Source organism: Lissotriton vulgaris, chromosome 2_2 (genome assembly GCF_964263255.1).
Source record: "Lissotriton vulgaris chromosome 2_2, aLisVul1.2, whole genome shotgun sequence".
Lineage (NCBI taxonomy): Eukaryota > Metazoa > Chordata > Amphibia > Caudata > Salamandridae > Lissotriton > Lissotriton vulgaris.
The window spans coordinates 157,315,885-157,334,329 of record NC_141688.1 but is presented as its reverse complement, the minus strand read 5'-3'; the positions used below and the strand labels follow the sequence as shown (position 1 = coordinate 157,334,329).

At 43.0% G+C, this 18,445-nt stretch overlaps 1 protein-coding gene across 1 annotated transcript in view; it reads left to right on the top strand.

Annotated features, from left to right (window-relative positions):
• Positions 1-18,445, top strand: part of ANO3 (anoctamin 3) — a 1,465,374-nt gene that overhangs the window by 1,121,182 nt on the left and 325,747 nt on the right. The gene's annotated exons all lie outside the window — the stretch shown is intronic.

The following is an 18,445-nucleotide window of genomic DNA, read 5'->3' as shown; positions in this document are numbered from 1 at the left end:
CTTTTTAAGAGTACTAAGCTTCTCCCATTCTTCCCTAGCTGTGGTGGTACTTAGCAGAGGATTATCAGGTAGCAGTGAGGGTCCTGCTAAAATAGCAGCTATCTGTTCCTCTGTGATGGCTAGACAGTTCTTATCCATCGATATGGGGGAACAAAAATTATTAAAGGAACCCTTAGGCTCGAGTGGCTACTAATCAAAAGCCACCACACATTCACCAAAAATTACCCCAAAAGTGCAGCACTTCTCCAACAACGGGGTCCACATGTAAAGTCAACTTAAAAACCGATCCTCCAGGTCGGGGGATATTAAGCTCTCACGGCTGAGCCGCCGTACATAACATTCAAACAATACCTCGGAGCTCAGAGGGAATACGGAAAGGGTCTGCTGCTGAGGATTATACCTTATGTCCTTGGCGTGTTATGGGTGACATTGCTTTGCAAGACTTTGTGTTGCCTGACGCCTGTTCTGATGGGGCTGTGTGGTGGGGCTTTGCATCACCCGGCATTTGTTCTGATGAAAATGTCCGCTATGCAGCGACTGGAATTGGAATTGGAAGTGGATTTGTAAAGCGCATAGCAGTTTTCAGGAGCTTACGAAATGTTAGTAGGTTGGTTTCCCTGCGAATGTTGAGGGGCAGGGAATTCCAGAGCTTGGAGACGTTGTATGAAAATAGGCGTCCTCCTGACCGGGCCTTCCTGATTCTGGGGACGTTTGCCAGAAAGAGGTGGTTGTATCTTAGCATCCTGTTGGCTTTGTATTGTTTGATCAGGGATCTCAAGATTGGGGGGCCCTTGTCCTGTAGGATTTTGTGTGTGATGCAGAGGGACTTGAAATTGATTCTCTCATGGATTGGGAGCCAGTGTAGGGAGCCAAGGGCCGGCTTAGCAGAGCAACGTTTTTTTGTGCCTGTTAGCAGCCTAGCTGCCGCATTCTGGACAAGTTTAAATTTATTTGTGGCTGATATCAGGGCTACAAGATATAGGGCATTTCTGTAATCCAGTCTGGACAGGATGAGACCCTGAATGAGGTGTTTTCTGGAGTAGGGGGATAAAAGGGGAAGGATTTTACGTGTGGTGCATAGGAGACCAAAGCAGGTTCCCGCGGTTTTCCTAGCCTGAGTTTGAAAGTTGAGGTCTTGATCGAGCCAGACACCCAGGCTTTTTATTTCTTTTTTTGGGGCGGGGGTTGCTCCCATGCACGATGGCCACCGAAAATTAGTGGTAAGTTTAGATTGATTGCCTAGCACTAAGACCTCTGATTTGTTTCTGTTCAGTTTGAGGAGAGATTTGCTCATCCATCTGGAGATTTCTTTAAGGCAGGAACAAAGATTTTCTTGGCAGTGGTCCGTCTGGTTTAGAGAGACTACGAGTTGGGTTTCGTCGGCGTATGTGACCAAGGTGATGCCGAACGGGGCTACCATTTCCTCAAGAGGGGACATGTACACGTTGAAAAGTGTAGGGCTTAGGGATGAGCCCTGGGGAACTCCACATTGGAGTGGCATAGCTTTGGATCTGATGTTGCCTTCAGCGACCTGAAAGGTTCTGTGTTCTAGGAAAGATTTGAGCCAGGATAGGGCTGAGCCTGTGACTCCTATCTTGTTTAGACGATGGACAAGGATAGAGTGGTCCTCCGTGTTGAAGGCAGCACTTAGGTCTTAGAGGATCACTGCTGCAGATCCACCTGCCTCCAGGATCGTTCGCGCCTCTTCCGCCACCTTGCTGATTCCAGGTAGTAGTGATATGTGCAGGTAGTTGCCCAGCTCTAGGGGGTCCAGATGAGATTTCTTTAACAGTGCTCTAACTGTAGCCCTTTTCCAATTGGGGGGACGGAGCCTAGTTCTAGGGAGGAGTTGATTAGGTTAGTGATGGCAGGGGGGATGGTGGGTGTCACGAGTTTCAAGATGTTGAAAGGTGCGGGGTCGAGGGGGGAGCCGCTTTTGATAGAGTTTAAGATGTGGGGAAGCATCTCCCTTGTCACGGGGGAGAAGGAGTCCAAGAGGGGGGCATTGATTGCAGGGGCTGGGGGGGAGATCTGGTGGATAGTTTGCAGTGGGGAGTGTTTTTAGGATATTTAGAATTTTAGTGGAGAAAAACTCTTCCAGTTCGTTGCATCTGTTACAAGAGGGGTCGGGAGCGGGAGGTGGGTCTGCATCTTTCAGGAGTTTTTTGACAATATGAAAGGTTTCCCTAGAGGAGTTGGCGTAGGCTTGGATTTTTTCTTTAAAGAAGGCCACGTGGGTTGTTTTTAGGTTAGCTTTGTAGGACCTGTTGGCTGCTTTGTATTCTTTTTTTGTCATAGGCCCAGTGTTTCTTCCATGTGCGTTCAAGTTTTTTTGCATTGTTTTTACAGGTCGCAGAGTTCTGGGGTGAACCAAGGGGATTTGAAGGTTCCATTTTTTTTAGGTAAGATTTTTCTTGGTAGTACTTGATCTAATGAGTGTTCAATCCATGCGGAGAATTGCTCGTCTGCTAAGATTGGGTCAGTTTTGAGTGAAGGGGTGGTAGTTTCGAGTTTGCGTCTCCAGTCCTCAGGGACTAGTTTTGACCATGGGCGTTCTGGGTGGCAAGGTGTCGGCCTGGGAGGGGGTTAGGTGTTGGTTTGCCAGTGGAATGGTACTAAGAAGTGGTCTGACCAGGAGATGGGGAGGGGCTTATTCGTGTTTAGTTCGGTGATGTTTGAGAGGATGGGATCTAGTAAATGGCCTTTTACGTGTGTGGCTAACTGGCTTTTCAAGAGGAGGTGGTAGGAAGCCAGGTCGAGTGTTAGGTCCCCTGGCACTTTGTCCGAAGGGTCATCAAAGTGGAGGTTTAGATCTCCCAGTATTGCAAAGTTGGAGGAGGAGCAGGCTCCTGAGATGGTGGCTTTCATCAGGGAGCAACAGAACTGTCCAAGTGCTCCTGGTGGGCGGTACAGAAGGATGCCCGACAATGCTTTTAGAGGGGAGAGTTGGATGGCAAAATAAAGGTTTTCACAATCAAGAATAGGGCTGTCTAGTATGCGGCAGGAGAGGTGATTCCACCGCCTTTCCCAATGGCTCTGTCAAAGCGTTGGATTAGGTATCCTGGGGGAAGGGCTTGAACGATGTCTGGCTCTGAGCTTGGGGATGGCCAAGTTTCTGTCAGAAACAGAACATCCAGCTCTGTGTCGTGGAGAAGCATATTTATTTCCACAGAGTGTTTGGGTAAGGACTGGCAGTTCAGCAGGGCCATGCTGGTTGAGTGCCCGATGGGGGGTGAGATTATCTTTGGGGATAGGGTGTAGGAGCAGTGAGTGCAGTTGCTTTGTCGTTCCTCCAGGGAAATAGAGTTGCGGCATGGTGTATTTGTTGCCTGTCTGAGTTGTAGTATTGTCTCCCGAGTGTAAAATCTAGGGGCTGAGGGAGAGGGGGCAGCGATTCCTGTCCCTGGGCCCGTTCTGGAGCGGACGGGCGCAGACAGGCTTGCCTTTGGCACGCCTTCGGCGCTCCACCGGCGCGCCAATTGCGAGCGTCCGCTGCGCGAACAGAATGGCATTGTGCTCTTATGGTAGAACAGGGTAGGACAACTAGCCTGCTAACCTGCGCCGCAAGCGAGGGGAAGTAGCAATCACTTCCGACCCTGCCTTCCCTCCTCAGCAATCTGTCTATGTCAGTGGTGGACCGGGGAAGGGGGAGTTTGAGAAGGTGAGCGCTTGTGTGATGCCTTGAAAGACTGCACTGGATTTGATGGAACCTTCATCTAGGCCAGGAAGAGTTCTTCTTATCCCGGACATGGATCTAAGTCCTATGAAGGCACTTCTTCGGAATAGGGAACTAACCCAGTAGCAGCCAGCAGGGCCCAGGCTGGTACAGTTGCAGCAGGTCAGCTGGGCAATTGCAGGGAGTCCTCTTGAGCTTGTTATGTCCCTGTAGCTCAGAATAGGAAGTAAGTCAGCTGACTCTTAAAGTCACTTGAGGTAGCCTGTGATAAAAAGAACAGGTTCAGTCTTCCTTCTCAGATAGCAGGGCAATCCTCAGGCAGCTGGGCCACCCTAAGGCAGCAGGACAGTCCTTCTGTAGCATTCTTAGGTCTCTGACTGTACTAAAGAGTGGGTTTGATGGTTCAAGTTTATACCTGATGTCCCAGAAGACTTCCGGAGTATTCCCCAACAGATGATTCTGGAATTGTCTTCCTCCCTGTCCTGGTCCCAGGATATCTGGAGTAGTAAAAGCTGTGTGTTAAGTTTTTTGAGGATGCAGGCAGAAGCCCTTCTTGAAGTACAAGTGTAATAGATGACACTTCCTCTCCACCCTTCTTGTCAGAATGGCCAAACCGCCCAATACGCATGATCAATTTGTGATACTGTGTGGGGGAAGTACACAAAGGCCAACCACTAACCACAACTATTCATGTGGCACAGGATACAGGCTGATGGCACCAGTAAAGACAAGACAATGCTAACTTTTTAAAAGCGTAGTTCTAAGAACAAGGGTACCCCATAAATCGAACCCGGGGTGAGCAAATGTATATAAATAGACAATGGTTCAACAGCTGTCCAACAGGATCACAACAGTGACAGTGTGCAGGACGTGACATAAGTGACCAAAGTGAAACAAGACATCACAAGATAACAAGGTAAATCCACATAAATATATACACTAAAACAAAGGAATTTTCTTGTACTGGTCGACGACGTTTCGATCTTTATGAATCTAGGTGTCTTGTTTCTTTTGTGAGCACCTGGAACCTTTTTACGAGTACTTAAATTACAAATAAATGAATACTGTTTAAATTCCCTATGTATTTTGCTCCTTAGCGTGAATTTACTAAACGCTTTCACTATTCTTTTGTGATCCTGTTGGACAGCTGTTGAACCATTGTCTATTTATATACATTAACTTTTTAAAAGCAGCATTTTCAGAGTTGTGACTTTAAAACCAGCTTTACCATTAAAGAGAGTTGTAAATTACTGTTCATTAAAGTGTAAACATGACATTCCTACCTGCTCCCAATCAAGAATCTGACCTTATTTAAAGTACTACAGTAACCCAATAATATCCTTTGAGAGAGGTAGGCCTTTCAGTAGCAAACACATAATTTGAGAGCTGCAAAACAGCATATGTCCAACTTCTTAAATACAACATGCTGTGTCTTGTGGGCTGTTTAGGGTCTACATTGGGGGTGACTTATATGTAGTAAAAAAAAGGTTGAAATGGCACTTGAAGACTGAACTCCCAGGCCTCAATAGCAGACCTCAGACACTTAAAGGGCTACTTAAGTGGGTGGCAGTGCAGCAGGCCCACTAGTAGCATTTAATTTACAGGTCCCAGGAGCATGTAGTACCACTTAACTAGGAATGTGTAAGTAAATGAAATGTGACAATTGGGTGTAACCAATTTCACCATGTTTAAAGGAGAGAGAGACTATTTTGGGTTATTTATTCACTGTGAGGTCACACTGTTCCAAATATCTTGGATGGCATTATTTGTGGACATATTAGTGAAAGTAAATGTTCTATGCAGATTCATCCCACGTTTTGACTATTTGGTAGTGATGTAATGACTCTGTAATGCACTGGACCCTGCCAAATAGGCATCATTGCCAGTGCTTTGACCCTTAAAATGTGTATATCTAATTGGTACACTCACAATTGGCATAAGTTAACTTGATTATAAGTCCCTAGTAAATGGTACCAGGGGTGCACAGGGCCAGTAAGTTAAAGTGTCTTTTGAGGACTGCAACACTTATTTTGCCACCACAAGTGTGACAAAGCAAAGCATGTCTCCCAGCCCTCCATCCCTGGCTGGTAGAGTGGTTCTCAATCTGCTAATTTGACTTTTCTATTTAAAGGATGGCAAAGCCCAAACCTTCCTTTTTACCATATATGTAAGTTGCCCCAACGGCAGACTTATTGAGCCCTAAGGCAGGATGCTGTATATTAAAAAGTAGGACAAGTGTTTTTACATGTGATGACAGTAAAAACCCCACATTGTTTTTTTTTTACTGTAGAAAAGCTACTAGCCCCATTGGCAAGTGCAGGGTTATCCAGTGACAACTCAGAAGTGCTAACTTGAAATTGGACTGCTAAATATGGTACTTCGAGGTTTCAAAAGAATTGCTGCATTAAACCTGATTAATTGCTCAAGTCAAATTTAATCTAATTATTGAACAAATGGCAACTTGCGCAAAGTTTAAAATGAACGTTTAGGGTTGCTGGCCATGAAACAGCCTTCTGCCCTCTTTGGGGGAGGTGTGAATGACTTTCATGTTGGAACATAAAGGGCCTGCAGTTGTAAGAGGTGTGGCAGAAAGGCCAAACAGAGTGTGCGCTCAATAAGTGAGCTTCAAAGGGAAGCCACCTTCGAATGACAAATGTTGGATTCACACAAAAGGGACACTAACCTAGGAGACAGAGAGGGGGAAACCGTTGCCAAAGTGTTTTTTCTCCGGGCTTGTAGCTTCCAAGGAGCCACATGTCTAGGAAGGGCTAGTGAGCTCCACATGCCAAGATAAGGGTTCTGAGACTAGAATCGGATGGATGCACAGCTCTTTGTTTTGTGAGTTGCGTATCGGGTTGAGAAATGTTAATGATTGTTTTCAGGTGCTCAGCAAGGTGACGTCGAGGGCCCGAACTGCGTCGAAACACAATGTTCAAAAAGTGGGGCTAGAGGGTCTCTAGTCTCATCCCTTGCTGGCACACTTGTAATCGTCTTTCCTGGGTAACAAAAGACTTCCACTCGGTATATGTTAGGTTTATATTTCTTTATCTTTCATTGTAGTTTAAATTCCATTTTACCAGAGTTGTATCTTATATCTTCACGATCATTGTGAAATACATTTCATACAGGCAATGTCTTTAAAGTGTGTCCAATGCATTTCGGGCATTTACATCATGCCCTTCATCAGGGAATCGACACTAGAAACAATAAGGTAAACTGCTATTAGTATGGCTCTTAGTTGTATAAACCAGTATGTAAAATAAATCAACATTTCAATTCATGTGGTCTTCTAAAACATAAAGCAGTTACTTTATCTCTCTAAAAGGAAAACCAACCAACAACTACACGCCAGTACCCTCATAAAATACCACCGCAACCAACGTATACCACGTGGCTTAAGAATTGCACTGAAACCTTCCCTGTGCAAACACTCTAAAAAATTCCAAGAACGCTGCTACGAGATTCTGAATAAATGTTCATTGGATTTGATCCTTTTAATCATCCAAGAATTATCTTCGATCCTTGATGAACTTACCGCTGAAATTGAAGAAACCTCAACAGAACTATCTAAGATGATGTCTGAAGATGAATTAAAAACAACCTTGGAGGACATTAAAAATCAAATTGAACGCCACTCTAGAGAAATTAATGATCGAAAAATCCGGAAATTTAAAAGGGACACCATGGATTACCGACTAGGTGAAGTTTACACATGGGCCGACATCTACCCTGCCCAGAAACGCAGGAACCGCCCGTATAATTCTAATACCGATACTTCATCTACCGATAGTGAACCCAGCAATAAACCACGCAAGTCCCAACCTACCCGGACACCACAAGAGCAAACGCCAACTGAAGAACCGACCACCAGCAAAACACCTGACACTAACTCTTTTTTAGACCAGGGCCAAGCCCAAAAAGGAGACCCAGGAGAGGGAAGGGAAAAGGACAAAGAAAGAGATCCTCCGACAACTCGGAGCATGACAGCGACAACCAAAGACAAGGAAAAGGAGAAAAAACTCAAAAAGAATCAACCACAGAACAACTAGTCATCAACATCAGTGATCAAGACTACAATACCCATGAACTAGGACTACTCCAAAAGGGAACCTCGTTTGTACCTACAACGTCTACGGACCATCTAGAACTTGAAGTGAGCTTCTTTAAACTCATGCGAAAACTTCGACTCAGACATTTCTTCGACAATGTAATAGTGGAGCGACCGCAACAAGACAAGGACCAAACGCACTTTCACCCTCCTGAGGCGGAAGCCGGGATGTCTCTTACCTTTCCTAAAATTTTAATTGATCTTAATAATTGAAATTTGTGTATTTGTTTATTTTGCCACACCTGAGTGGAATAGGTGTATCACGACCCCCCTGTGACCCCCCTTGCGCTCAGTGGCGCCTCAGACCCCTGTCACCCCCGTTACTCTCGATCCGGACCTGCTCTCGGCCGAGTGTTGACGCCGAGAGCAGAGCACCGGTTTTGGCGGCCATCTTGGGTCGGTCTGCAGTTCGTGACGTGATTCCCAGCGGTATAAAAGGGACGCGTAGGGAGAGTGCCAGTAATTCTAACCTACACGCACTTTCACCCTCCTGAGGCGGAAGCCGGGAGGTCTCTTACCTTTCCTAAAATTTTAATTGATCTTAATAATTGAAATTTGTGTATTTGTTTATTTTGCCACACCTGAATGGAATAGGTGTATTACGACCCCCCTGTGACCCCCCTTGCGCTCAGTGGCGCCTCAGACCCCTGTCACCCCCGTTACTCTCAATCCGGACCTGCTCTCGGCCGAGTGTTGACGCCGAGAGCAGAGCACCGGTTTTGGCGGCCATCTTGGGTCGGTCTGCAGTTCGTGACGCGATTCCCAGCGATATAAAAGGGACGCATAGGGAGAGTGCCAGTAATTCTAACCTACACGCACTTTCACCCTCCTGAGGCAGAAGCCGGGAGGTCTCTTACCTTTCCTAAAATTTTAATTGATCTTAATAATTGAAATTTGTGTATTTGTTTATTTTGCCACACCTGAGTGGAATAGGTGTATTACGACCCCCCTTGCGCTCAGTGGCGCCTCAGACCCCTGTCACCCCCGTTACTCTCGATCCGGACCTGCTCTCGGCCGAGTGTTGACGCCGAGAGCAGAGCACCGGTTTTGGCGGCCATCTTGGGTCGGTCTGCAGTTCGTGACGCGATTCCCAGCGGTATAAAAACGGGCAGGGATGACTCCGCGCAGCGGACGCGGTCAGCGGGCGCGCCGGACCTGCACCGGAGTCGTGCCAGAGTCCTGCCCGTCTGCGCCCGTCCGCGCACGACCGGGCATAGGGCTTAGGGACTCTGGCACACGCACCTGCTATACCTCAGCGGACCTCCTAGCATTAAAATCAGACAGGTATACACTGTCCCCCACTACATGTGCTACACTGAAGGAAAATAACATCTTGCACATAGCCAGCCGTAGTAACCCTAATCGTCCATCCCCCCTAAAGCTAGCTACCCTAAATACCAGGTCTTTACAAAAACATCACCTGGAAATCTACACACTTCTACAAGACGAGACTATTGATATCCTGACACTCACCGAAACTTGTTTGAGTGACGCATCCTCCCCAGATATCATTGCCGCCCTTCCCAGCGGGTATGATATGATCTGGCATAACCGACCAGATGGGGCTCGAGGTGGGGGTGTGGCAACGATCTTCAAAAGGCAGCTTACAGTTACCAAAATCCTATCGGAGACCATAAATACCATCGATCTATTAGGGATAAAAATCACTATGAACAACTCCTGTTGCACTATCCTAACAGTGTATTGCCCACCCCAAAGTACTTCAATGTTCAGTGATCTCTTTCTTCCTATAATATCTGATTTATGCACACGTTACAAAAACATCTTGGTAACTGGCGACTTCAATATCCACTGGGATAAAAGCGATCAAGATCCGCTAGTCCAGAAATTACAGACCACCATGACCGTTCTTGGACTAGTACAATTTGTGGAAGCCCCAACCCACATAAAAGGCCACACTTTAGATCTTATCTGGTCCTCCATGCCAAAGACAGTCATTACAAACATTACACCCTGTATCTGGTCGGATCATCACCTAATCCTGTACGACATACCGCTAAACAATTCCCAGACTAAACTCCCTCTAAAATCCAAAAAAGTGCGCCAATGGAAAAAAGTGAATGCCGATTCCCTGGCCAAAACTCTGCCCAAATATATACAGAACTCCACAATGCCCCTAGATGAGACTGACCTTGACTCAAAGTGTGAAGCCATAACAACCATCCTTAGGCAATCAATCGATGAGTTAGCCCCTGAAAAGGTACAAAAAGTAAAGGGTGCAGAGAAAGGAGCCCCTTGGTTCACCCAAAGTCTACGTGAACAAAAAAGAAAGCTTCGCTACCTCGAAAGATGTTGGAGGAAATCCAAAAAGCATACTGATAGGGAATCATATAGAACATCGTTTCAAATATATAAAAAACTTATTGTGTCAGCTAAGAAGGATTACTACGAGACGTGCATAAACAACGCTACAAACATCCAGAGAGAAACCTTCCAAATTCTGAAGGAGCTAAGTAAGAAGGAGGAAAAGATAGTCATATCCATCGACTGTGATACCTTTCAAGGATACTTCCTTGAAAAAGTAGCAACCATCTTGTCTGATATTAAGAAAAACAATTCAGTAGCATACACCGAACAAATGCCTCCTTTAAATCCCTCCACCCCTATCTTTACCAGATTCCCCGAAATCGACCCTATCACCCTGAGACAACTGGTAGCGTCCATCAAGTCTGGCTCCCCTGCCGATCCGTGCCCACCCGATATCCTCCGACTAGCTGTTCCGATTCTAGAGGATCAGATCTTAGACCTCCTAAACACCTCTCTAATCACTGGATCATTACCAACCTCCTTTAAAGAAGCATGCGTCAGACCCCTGATAAAAAAGCCTGGGGCAGATCCATCTAGCCTGAAGAACTATAGGCCTATCTCCAGTTGCCATTTCTGTCAAAAGTTCTAGAACAGCACGTGCTAAAATCTCTCTCATCCCTCCTGGAATCTCACCACCTTCTCCAGGAGCGGCAAGCTGGTTTCCGTGCCCACCATAGCACGGAACTAGTAATGCTGTCTGTTCTAGACGAGCTTAGATGTATGGCTGACAGTAAAAAGCCAAGCGCCCTGATATTACTAGATCTTTCAGCTGCGTTTGATACTGTCAGCCATGCACTGCTCCTGGGCAGACTGGCTGGGTTCGGGATAGGAGAGCAAGCCCTCAAATGGCTGACAGCCTTTTTATCCGGGAGGACGCAGAGAATCCAGGTAGCAGATCAGGTCTCCGATACGGGAGCCTTAACATGTGGAGTCCCGCAGGGCTCTGCGCTCTCCCCACTCCTATTTAATCTTTACCTACAGCCATTGATAAAGTCCCTGGCAAACATGAACTGCAAAGTTTTTAATTACGCCGATGATACTCAGCTGCTGCTGAGTATCGACAATACACCATCGGCTCAGTCCATGGCCCAAGACATCTTACGTTTTACAGTAAACTGGATGTCGTCCAATTTATTAAAAATCAACCCAGACAAAACAGAGGTTCTCGTAGTCTCAACCTCGACCTCCCCCTGGGATGATTTGTTTTGGCCACAAGAACTTGGACCTACACCAAAACCGTGCCCTAGCGTCAAGAGCCTCGGGATGAAAATTGACCAGGAACTCTCGATGGCTAACCAAGTGTCTGCTGTAGTCGGTTCCTGTACCAACCTAATCAGGCAACTGCGTAAGCTCGTCCCCATACTCTCAAGGAACATGCTCCGAACCATTGTTTCAGCCACTATAGTGTCGAGAATCGACTATGGCAATGCTCTATACCTTGGCCTCCCAAAAAATGTATCCAACCGTCTTCAGGTTACTCTGAATGACGCAGCGCGCCTGATATTTGGAGTGCCAAGGCGGACCCATGCCTCCCCTTTGCTCTATAGGCTTCATTGGTTGCCTATAGTGCAAAGAGCTGAATTCAAGAGTATGTGCATTTGCCACAAAGCAATCCACGGACAGGCGCCAGCCTATATAAAAGAGAGGCTTGAAATATACGAACCCAAGCACGCCCTGCGATCGTCCGGTTCCTTTCTGCTATCCTGCCCACGCTTTAAACTGGCAACTAAAGGTGGCAGATCCTTTTCAGTTCAGGCCCGACTATCTGGAATAAGCTACCGGAGGCACTTTGCAGAGAGTCCAACCTTCTCCAGTTTAGGAAGTCCTTGAAGACCTTACTCTTCAAAGACGCATTCATTTCCTAGTTGATGGTCACTTGCCCCAGACACTTTTATATACTTATCATGTTTCTTGTTGCTGTACTTGGTTAGTAGCGCTTTGAGACCTGTCGGTGAGCTGGCGCGATATAAAACCCAGTTACAATTACAATTACAATTACAACTGTTGGGACTCCGTCCCTAGAGCTCTTTCCAAGCCCCTACAAGCCATAAGACACTGGATTTATTAGAAAACATGGTTAAACAAGAACTCAGCAAAATCAAACACACCAAACCTAGATCAAGGAACATGACACAGAAAGATCTAGATACATTGTCCAAGTTGGCAGCCAATGATCGAACTATATTCACTAAAGCGGACAAGGGCGGTGCTCTTGTGATCATGAACACCACTATGTATGACTCCAGAGTGATGGAACATATCAACGATTCCAACACGTACTGCAAGCTGGACCACAACCCTACACAAGAATACCAGAAAACATTACGGATCATCATAGACCGAGCCCAATCTCAGGGTACCATCACTGAGAGAACAAAAAACTTCCTCATAACCTCCAACCCAAGAAGCCCCACATTGAGAATGGTACCGAAAATCCACAAGAACATCAGGGACCCTCCGATGAGGCCAATTGTGTCGACCCAAGGAAGCATACATGAGCCGATTGGACAGCTGATTGATAGATACTTACAACCCACAGTACAAACCATGCAAACCTATATCAAAGACACTACGCAGTTTTTACTGAGACTTCAACAAATACCATGGAACCCAAATGAGAAACTGATCCTATGCACAGCGGACGTATGTAGCTTATACACAAGCATACCCCATGATATGGGCATTGAAGCTTTGGAAACAGCACTTTTGAACTCGGACTTGGAACAAGATTTCCAGATGTTTTTACTGGAACTAATGTACTTTACGCTGTACCACAGTTACTTCAAAGTCAAAGAAGGCTGGTATCAACAACTAACCGGGATGGCCATAGGCAATTCAGCCGCACCCGTGTACGGAAATATTTTCATGCAATGGTATGAAAACCAACACATCTTATCGAAAACAGCATGGACCAACCACCTAAGGATGATAATCCGATATATAGATGATTTTTTTATCATCTGGACAGACACCGAGGAGACACTAAGATTGGAACTCACTAAATTCAATGCCATAGATCAACGTATCCAACTAACTTGGGAAATATCTGATTGCTCAGTAAATTTCTTAGATGTAAAAATATCAATAACACCACAAGGCTTCACAACAGACCTGTATGTCAAACCCACGGACAGAAACAACATGCTCCTATATTCCAGCTTCCAGGAACCGAATTTGATCAGGAACTTACCATTTTTCCAAATGGCCAGAGTCAAGAGGATTACTTCCGATGAAACCACACTGAATATCAGACTCAATGAGATGACCAACAAATTTACAAACAGAGGATACCCGCAAACCCTAGTGGTGAACACCAAAGCGAGGATCCAAAGTATGGAAAGATCTAAACTTTTGACACCCAGAGCAAGAACAGACCAAACACGAACAGTGGTGGTGTCCAAATATTCTACTGCCAGCAAAAAATTCAAACAAATCATCTTAAAACATTGGCCAGTGTTGAACATTGAACCTGACTTCAAACAGTCATTCAGTCAACCACCATTATTTGCCTTCACTAGGGCAAAGAACCTAGGAGAAATGTTGCAGAACAAACCCATCGTAAACACAACATATTCTGGAACCAAACCCTGCCTGAATTGCGGAAACTGCAACAGTATAATCAGAGGGAACAGTATACACCATCCCAGACAAGGCAACCCCATCAAACTCAGGGTCAATGCAACTTGCGACACCAGCAATTTGATATACAGGATTAGATGTCCTTGTGGTAAAATTTACGTTGGTAAAACTGAACGACGCATCAAAGTGCGCCTAACTGAACACAAATCCAATATTCGCCTCAAAAATATGAAGTCATCTTTGTCCGCACATTTTGTTGAAGAACACCACAACGTGGCACAAATCAAATTTATCGTCCTTGAAACCATCACCAAAATAGAGGGAAGAGACAACAACAAACATCTCCTGAGAAGAGAGAATTACTGGATACAGAAATTGTCGACTCAAAAACCGATGGGTCTGAACGACAGAATTGAATTTTCATGCTATCTGTAAAGAATTGCTCCATTAGACTGTCTTTGTTATTACTGTGCTTGTTCCATATACAACCACTGACACTGACACCATTATCCACTTCCTTCCTTTAATTTCACACCAACATCCTAGTGGCTACACAGACAACACAAGCACATTGCCATCCCACCCTCCACGAGTTCGATCCCCACCCCCGATTTTCACTTTTTTCACTTTTGTCCCTTTAGCAACGCCGGCTACTAATCACTAACTTTTATCCACCACGCATCATATAAATTTTCGCGTGCTATCTCAACCATTGACATGGGTGTTAGCCAGCGGTCCACATACACCGCATTCTACACATTTTCCTCAAACCAGGACAACCATAGTCTTTTTTCCATGTTTCACACACGTGATGCGTCACGTGACCGGCCAAGATCAAAATATATAAACGCAGCAAGTATCCTATGCCGGCGTTCCCGCAGACGAGCAGCAGACCAGAACTCTTATCTTTCACATTTCAGGTCAGTCCCTACCCCACCGATGAATTTAATCCCCACGCGCTTCTCCGAAGCTTGCAGTGATTATACGCTGACTATTGCTCGAATCTTTCCACAGATTTTGAATAACGTTAGCAAGCAGGCACGTAAGTGACACGCCGATTTCACTTACATTCATGATGTGTGCTTAATTATCCCCACCAGTCCCCACACTCCCCGGGCAACCCAGCACCACGCATAATTTCACAATCTCGATTGCATGACCACATTTTTGATAATTATTTAGAAGACCACATGAATTGAAATGTTGATTTATTTTACATACTGGTTTATACAACTAAGAGCCATACTAATGGCAGTTTACCTTATTGTTTCTAGTGTCGATTCCCTGATGAAGGGCATGATGTAAATGCCCGAAATGCATTGGACACACTTTAAAGACATTGCCTGTATGAAATGTATTTCACAATGATCGTGAAGATATAAGATACAACTCTGGTAAAATGGAATTTAAACTACAATGAAAGATAAAGAAATATAAACCTAACATATACCGAGTGGAAGTCTTTTGTTACCCAGGAAAGACGATTACAAGTGTGCCAGCAAGGGATGAGACTAGAGACCCTCTAGCCCCACTTTTTGAAGATAAGGGTTCTGCCATGGGTGCACAGACATAATAGCGAGTTTAAAATGTCTATATACATAAATATCGAATTTTAAATATCGTGATACAGAAATATCGGCAGGAAGAATATCGTGGTCAAGAATAGCGTCTTGCAGATAAGAAATAACGTTTTTGGAAATATCGAAGTTGTTAATATCATTTGCACAAATATAGTTGTTTAAAAGATCGATGCATTAATTAGTGTTATGCGTTTTAGTATCCATTTAATATCCATTTTTAAAGTATGTGATCTATTTTTTGTATGAGTTTATTTTGTTCTTTAATATATGTGTTAAATCTTCTAGTATTAATTTTATCTCAATAAAAGTTTGCGTTTTAAAGTTCTGTAGTGAGTTGTGGGTTTATAGAGGAATAGGGTGGGAGGTAATTTAATTATAATAAATTAATGATTATTTTTTAACTATAAGTATTTATTTAATTTAGTTTTTATAGTGTTACTTGTGGGAATTACTTTACTATTACTAATGATTTGGCTGATAATTATTATTAATGAATTAATTGGTAATTATGTTATTTTTCATTTGTTTAGAAGCGGGTTGGGGGTTTATAGGAGAATAGGCTGTGAAGTAATTTAATTAAAATACATTAATTATAATTTTTAATGTATTAGTATTTATTTAATTTAGATTTTATAGTGTTAATTGGTGGAAATAATTTAATAATAATTAACAATTAAATGGATGTTAATTATTAATTCATTATTGGCAATTATGTTAATTTTGTCATTATTTTAGCAGCGTGTTATGGGTTTATAGGGGAATAGGGTGGGAAGTAATTTAATTATAATAAATATAATATTATTTCTGATTTATTTCTGATTTTTTAATGTATATTTTATAGTGTTAATTGTGGGAGGTATTTTATTATTAGATATTTATCAATTGGTTGTTAATTAATATTAATTAATTAATTTGTAATTAATTATGTTAATTGTGTCATTTAATTTTAGGAGTGGGTGGTGGGGTTTATAGGAGAATAGGCTAGGAAGTAATTTATTTATAATTAATTAATAATTGTTTGTTAATTAATGCTAATGTATTAATTAAAATGAAAATATGACAAGTGTGTAATTAATTTTTAATGTAAGTTGTGGTGTTTAAATTAATTATTAAGTTGTTAATTGATAATAATTTATTAATGTAAAATTAGTTTTGGAAATTGTGTAATGATTTTTAGATGTGGGTTGTTGTGTTGGAGCAGAGGGGGGAAGTAATTTATGTTTAATTATTTATTAATTAGTTGACTATTAATATTATTTTTCAATTGATAAATATTTATGGTAACTGTTTATTTATATTTTGTGTGTTTTCTTTTTTATAGGGGTAACGTTTGGGGAGTAAATATATTTTTATTTATATTACATTTTTTTATAAATAATATTTGTTTAATTGATAATTAATTATGTTAACTATGGCGGTACATTAAAAGATATTTTAATGTGGGTTGCGAATTATCTGGTGCTATAGGGTAGTAAATAAAAAATATTACATTTATGTGATAAATAATGTTTTTGTTTATAAAAACTTTCCATTAAAAATAGTTTTTTGTTTTTAATTCTTTTTTTTTAAATAATGTTTCTAGGTATTTGTTAGAGTTCTTTAACATTCTAATCTGTTTCTATCTTTTGTAATATTTAAAACTTTTATATATGCTTAATTGTTTTGTTTTTAAATTCTTTTTTAATTTTGAATTGACTCCAGTGGAAAAATTAAATTTTACCCCTCTGCTATCCAACACTTTGCCTACTGTTGCACAAATTGGAGTAGTAATAGTAATTTTTACCCCTCCGCCATCCAACACTTTCCCTACTGTTACACTCACTGGAGTGGGAAGAGTATTTTGTACTCTGCCGCTATCCAACACTTTCCCTACTGTTGACTCACTTGAGTGGGAGTAGTATTTTTTACCCCTCCGCTATCCAACACCGTCCCTACTGTTGCACTCACTGGAGGGGGAATAGTAATTTTTACCATGCCACTATCCAACACTTTCCCTACTGTTGCGCTCACTGGAGTGGGAATATTAAGTTTAACTCCTCCGCGATGCAACACTTTTCCTACTGTTGCACTTACTGGGGTGGGAATAGTAATTTTTACCCCTCAGCTATCCAACACTTTCCCTACTGTTGCACACACTGCAGTGGAAATAGTCATTTTTACCTTTCCCCTCAGCTATCCAACACTTTCCCTACGGTTGCACCCACTGGAGTGGGAATAGTAATTTTTACCACTCCGCTATCCAAAACTTTCCCTACTGTTGCACTCACTGGAGTGGTAATAGTATTTTCACCTCTCCGCTATCCAAGGTTTTCCCTACTGTTGCACTCACTGGAGTGGGAATATTAAGTTTTACCCCTCCACTATCCAACACTTTCCCTACTGTTGCACTCACTGGAGTGGAAATAGTAATTTTTACCCATCCGCTATCCAACACTTTCTCTACTTTTGCACCCACTGGAGTGGGAGTAGTCATTTTACCCTTCTGCTATACAACACTTTCTCTACTGTTGCACTCACTGGAGTGGGATTATTAAGTTTTACCCCACCACTATCCAACACTTTCCCTACTGTTGCACTCACTGGAATGGGAATAGTAATTTTTACACCTCCGCTATCCAACACTTTCCCTACTGTTGCACTCACTGGAGTGAAAATAGTCATTTTTACCCCTCCGCTTTCCACCATTTTCTATACTATTTTACTTACTGGAGTAGGAATATTAAGTTTTACCACTCCGCTATCCAACACTTTCTCTACTGTTGTACTCACTTGAGTGGGAATAGCAAGTTTTACCCCTCCGCTTTCCAACACTTTCCCTACTGTTGCACCCACTGGAGTGGGAATAGTAATTTTTACCCCTCCGCTATCCAACACTATCCCTATTGTTGCACTCACTGGAGTGGGAATAGCAATTTTTACCCCTCCACTATCTAACACTTTCCCTACTGTTGCAGTCAATGTATGCAAAATGTAATTTTAAAGACTATTAAGTAAGTAAGTAAGTAAAGCTTTATTTGCATAGTTACTTAAAATCAATGCAATACATACAAATATACAACCCTGTTAATAATGTTACATATTTAAAAAAATACGTAGTCCCTTACGAACAACGCAGCGTGAGCTGCAGAAAGCCATTTCTGTGTCATTGTAGTTTTAATGTCCCGGCTAATTTTG